Source organism: Gossypium hirsutum, chromosome D11, assembly GCF_007990345.1.
Source record: "Gossypium hirsutum isolate 1008001.06 chromosome D11, Gossypium_hirsutum_v2.1, whole genome shotgun sequence".
NCBI lineage: Eukaryota > Viridiplantae > Streptophyta > Magnoliopsida > Malvales > Malvaceae > Gossypium > Gossypium hirsutum.
This window is the reverse complement of record NC_053447.1, coordinates 30,019,832-30,025,388: the sequence shown is the minus strand read 5'-3', so window position 1 is coordinate 30,025,388 and position 5,557 is coordinate 30,019,832. Positions and strand designations below refer to the sequence as shown.

Here is a 5,557-nt window from a genome sequence, read left to right as displayed (position 1 = left end):
CACACCCGTGTCTTAGGTCTTGTGGGCATTCGATATGAGGCACACGGTTGTGTCCCAGCCCATGTCCTTACCCGTGTAACTCTCTGACTTGGGTCACACAGCCAACCACACGCCCGTGTGCTAGGCCGTGTGGAAGGTGCAGGGGTCACACGGCCAAGCCACACGCTCGTGTACTAGGTCATGTATAAAAACCTAGGCATTTTGTTTAAAATTTTAAGGTGCAGAGGACACACAGCCAGACTACCCGCCTATGTGTCAGGCCGTGTGTCACACACGGCTGAGACACACACCTGTGTCTCTGCCCGAGTAGACGAAAATATGTCATTTTAAAGCTACTTTTCTCACCCATTTTGACATTAATTTGCACTTAACATTCACATACACCAATATATCCCAACCAAGTAATCAATACAAGCTAAAACGTGTTCTCAACATGACATAACATCACAAATATTTCAATTACTTATACTTACCTATTTAACTCATTTCATTGATTTATCAAATTCTACTACTAATTACGTACATATAAACATTTAAGATTCACAACCACAATTCAAACTATTTCATTGCCAAACCAACCCTATACATGCCATATAAACCAAAATTTACATTGCAAAAACTACCGGATTAAACTGGACAGTGTAGCTTGATGTGTTGATCCAATCTCCCGATTACATTGATCTTACATTAAGCTTAGTAAGTTCAATAGGTTAAACATTGATCTTACCAAACTTAATATAATAAATTAAATTGTAAATAAATCATACATTTTTCCCTGTCAAATATAATATAATCAATAAACATACTTCCTTCAGATCAATATCAATAATAATCTATAAATCTTTCAATTCAATCACATAAGTCTCTTACCATTTCTTACTGAATCGAAGAACGGCTTACAGATATAAGTACATCGTTCTTTTTATGCCATAATCCAACTATGGTCTTACAGATGCATTGCCATGGTCCTGCCATGGTCTTACATCTGTAGTGCCATAACCCAGTTATGGTCTTATCATCAGAATGCCATATTCCAACTATAGTCTTACACATGTATCTATACTGTCATGGTCCAACCATGGTTTTACGTTCAAGGTGCCATAACCCAGTTACGATCTTTTCATTAAAATGCCATAGCCCAGCTATGGTCTTACATTTAAACATTGCCATGGTCCAACCATGTCTTATCCGTCAATTCATTCTTTGCCACGGAACGATCGTACTCAATCCTGCGTTCTACTCGTTTTAAACATTCAATTCAATTTTCATACTTTTACAATAATCTTAATTTCAACAACAAAGTATGAATAGATATATTATACCATTCCTAAATTAACAAATAATCATGAAAGTTTAACCATATGAACTTACCTGGGTTGGATTGTAAAATTTGTAATAGTTCAGAGACTACTCGACTAATTTCCCCGTTTCTCGTTGATCTACAAGCTCTTGATCTAGAATGTAAAATTTTTCATTCATTAGCATATATTTCAATTTTAGTCCACTTCACAAATTATACCCTTCAAATTTCAAAATTACACAATTACCCCAACTTTTACAGTTTTTGCAATTTAGTTCCTCATCAATTATCCCGTCAATTGAGCTAATTTTTCTAAATTGACAATTTATCTAATTATTCTAGGCTATCTTACAGCCTTTGATACATAGAAATTTAATAGCAAACCCTATTTCTTTAGTTCTTCATAATTTAGTCCTAAAATCAATTTCTATTGAAATCACTTAATAAAATCATCATATAACAAAATTAAAGCTTCAATTCTATGTTAATTCATCATAAACATCCAGCACTCATCCATCGTAACATTCAAAATTGCCCACAAAATAAAAAAAATAATGAAATAGATAGTTGGACCTACTTGTAAAAGTCTTAAAAATAGGAAAATTTCAAGAAAAGAATAAGAATTGAACTCACATGTAGCAAAAATACGAAAAACCAGCTTAGGGGGACTCTTCTATGGCGTTTTTGGCTGAAAATTCATGAAGAATTGTCTAGATTTCTATTAAATCTCATTTTTATCTTATTTTTTTATTTTATTTCCCATTTTGCCCCTTAATCACCTAATTTCTTTGTTTTTTTCCTACTTATGCTGCCTCAGCCTTTTTAAATACGTCTAATTACCTTTTTAGTCCTCCCTTATTTAACATTTAGACTATTTTATCACTCTAGCAAGTTTTGCACCTTTTTTAATTTAATCCTTTTTAATTAATTAACTATCAAAACGTTAAAATATTCTAACATAACCTTAAGACTAACTTAATGACACTCTGTAAATATTTTTAAAAATTCTTACGGCTTGGTTTATGAAATTGAGGTATTGATACCTCATTTTCGGAACCACTTAACCTAATAAATTCTTTTAAAACACAAATCACTAATTCAAAAATCCTTCTAAAATCACACTTAACTCATAAATAATAAAAATTTTGAACTCACTCGTTGAATTTAGTGATCTTGAATCACTGTTTCTGACACCACTGAAAATTGGGTTGTTACACCATCTGCTACACACCATCTCTGTCTAACCCAACACACCAGTTAGGGTATCTACAACTCATCCAACCCTACACACCAATAAGTAAGCATATGTCACTTTACAATAATAGTGCAGACAAGCTTCCAGATACAGTATCCAGTAAACTGCAAGAATCAGATATATGTAGCTGAGCCACTTAACAGGCAGTTAAATTATCTGTCAGCACTTCCTTCATCATATCATACCCCAACCCAAATACATGTAATCATGTTAACAGATATACAGAAAGCGGATGTGTCACATTACCAAATATACAAAATACAAATGTAATCTTATTATCACATATACAGAGTACAGATGTAAGCATGTTTACTACCAAGATAGTCATGCTCTCAAAATTATCTTAACAGACATCACATTCATATCATATGGAATACATATTCGGAACATAATAACATTAATCATATTCCAAATTGTAATTTTTTTAAATCAAAGAGATAAATTAAGGCAAGAAAATTAAATATTGAATTGTATAGTAAAACTAATAATTTAACTTTAATCCCAGTTAAAAAAATCATTTGTAAATGTTTGTCTCCAAAAGTGAAAAGCTGGCAATAACTTAAAAGGAAAAAAAGACAATTGTAACCAGACTTGATAAATATGAAAAGGGAAAGCACTAAATACAATTAATTATATAGGCAACCATGAAAATGAAATGCATGTAACTATGAATAGCACAAAACCCCCAACAAACTTTTAATTACTTCCAGTTTTCTAGTATGTATAATTATTTCCAATTTCTTTATGTGGCTTCATCATCGACCAACATCACAAAACTTTGCTTGCCATCAACAATATCATTATCATATATATATATTTATATATTCGTGTATGTGATCACGTTCTCCATCAATACAGTGATCCTTGACTAGAATTAAACAAATCTCTTTATTTATACACTTAGACGAATTGGAGAACTCATGGTAATGAAAAGGGAAAGCACTAAATACATTTAATTATATAAGCAACCATGAAAATGCGATGCATGTATCTATGAATAGCATAAACCCTCCCCCCCCCCCACAAACTTTTAATTACTTCCAGTTTTCTGGTCTGTATAATTATTTCCAATTTCTTTGCGTGGCTTCATCATAGACCAACATCACAAAACCTTGCTCGCCATCAACAATATCATTATCATATATGTATTTATATATTCATGCATGTGATCATGTCCTCCATCAATATAATGATCCTTGACTAGAATTAAATAAATCTCTTTATTTATACACTTAGACGAATTGGAGAACTCATGGTAATGAGAAATTAAATAAAATAAGAAAAAATTACTAAAAGGGAAATAACAAATGGATGATTTTTCTGAATTTCTTTTTTCAGATTGTTCGCGGTGATTTTAGGTTAAAATCACACACCGGATTTAGATTTGATATAGATTCACGAACGAGAATTCCTAAGCCTAAAAAAATCATCAAACAACTCATCAATTAATACAAAATATTAACACCAAAACGAGGATTTCCGTCAAACACAAATCAGCAAACAATTCCCAAAATTGACATTCAATGCCTTACCCCAAAACTCGAAATTAATCAACAATTACACCCCAGGCGAACCACGTGCCTCACAAGTAACATCTAACAAAACCAAATTCTTCCAAAATTAACACAACCATTAACATCATACACACTAAGGAAGTAAAATATTATAACCAAATATTGCACAACGAAATCGAAACCCACACAAATAACAGCAACTCGAAAGAAATTGAATGTACAAAACTTAAAGTTTTACTGTAACAAGGCGAAATCCCAAACGGCAGTGAAGAAAAGAATCAAATAGAGTAGTAGTAGTAGAATGTGATCGACAAGGAGCAAAACCAAACAAAGGCAAGAAAAATTATCAAAAATAAAGAAAAGTATAGAATAAATAAATTTTAGTCCAATAAAGAGAAAAAATTGAAAAGAATTCAACAACTAGAAACGTGAAAGGAAAGGGAGCAAGAAACCGCTAGGGAGATAAACGAGAGGATAAGATTATTTCAAAAGAAAACAAAATCAAAACAAATAAAATAAAAGATAATATTTCCCCTAAATAAATCCACTAATATAGTTAGTTGCACCCTCCCAAAATGGCTAAAGGAAATTGAAATTTGGCCTAGTTTCTGAGTCAAAAATAGCGAAACAGAGTCAAAAACAAAAATTAATTCCAAACGCCTACAACTAGACTTGAACTCGGAACCCCCACTCTAAAACACAACCCTTAACCATTGAACCAAGACTAATTACTTGTCAAGATCCAACAAGTCAAAACTTACAAATTTATTAGGTGTTACAACTCTCTCTCCTAAAAGAAATTTCGGCCTCGAAATTTACCTAATTCAAACAGATGAGGATATTGTAGCCGAATCGAGTCCTCAGGTTCCCAAGTGGCTTCTTCAGTGCCATGATTCTGGCACAGAACCTTAACCAACGGAATGGACTTCCTCCTCAAGACCTTAACGTCTTGATTCAGAATCTGAACCGGCTCCTCCTCAAAAGTGAAATCCAGTCTAACCTCAATCTCCTCAATAGAAATAATGTGAGATGGGTTCGACCGATACCTCATCAACATAGAGACATGAAATATGTCGTGAATACGATCCAACACTGGAGGTAGCTCTAACTAATAGGCGACCGGTCCCACACGTTTCAAAATCTGGTATGGCCCAATGAACTTAGGGATTAACTTGCCCTTACGTCCGAACCGAATGACCTTCTTCCATAGAGATACCTTAAGAAAAACATAATCACCTACAGAGTACTCAATATCTCACCTCTTTAGATCTGAATAAGACTTCTATCTGTTAGAAGCCGCCTTAAGACGATCCCAAATCAATCTAACTTTGTCATCAGTCTTAGAAATCAACTTAGGGCCTAGAACCCGTCGCTCACCCAACTTAGTCCAACACAACATTGTACGACACTTACGACCATACAGAGCCCCGTAAGGTGCCATATAAATACTAAACTAAAAATTGTTATTATACAAGAACTCAACCAAGG

At 33.5% G+C, this 5,557-nt stretch overlaps 1 long non-coding RNA gene across 1 annotated transcript; it reads right to left on the bottom strand.

Moving 5' to 3' along the window:
* Positions 1–826: 826 nt before the first annotated feature.
* On the bottom strand, positions 827–4,565 carry LOC121223066 (uncharacterized). Its single transcript, XR_005920415.1, has 3 exons — positions 4,308–4,565; positions 2,456–2,583; positions 827–1,454 (listed from the first exon to the last, which is right to left on the bottom strand). It is a non-coding gene; the product is annotated as an uncharacterized lncRNA (long non-coding RNA).
* Between the last annotated feature and the right edge of the window lie 992 nt (positions 4,566–5,557).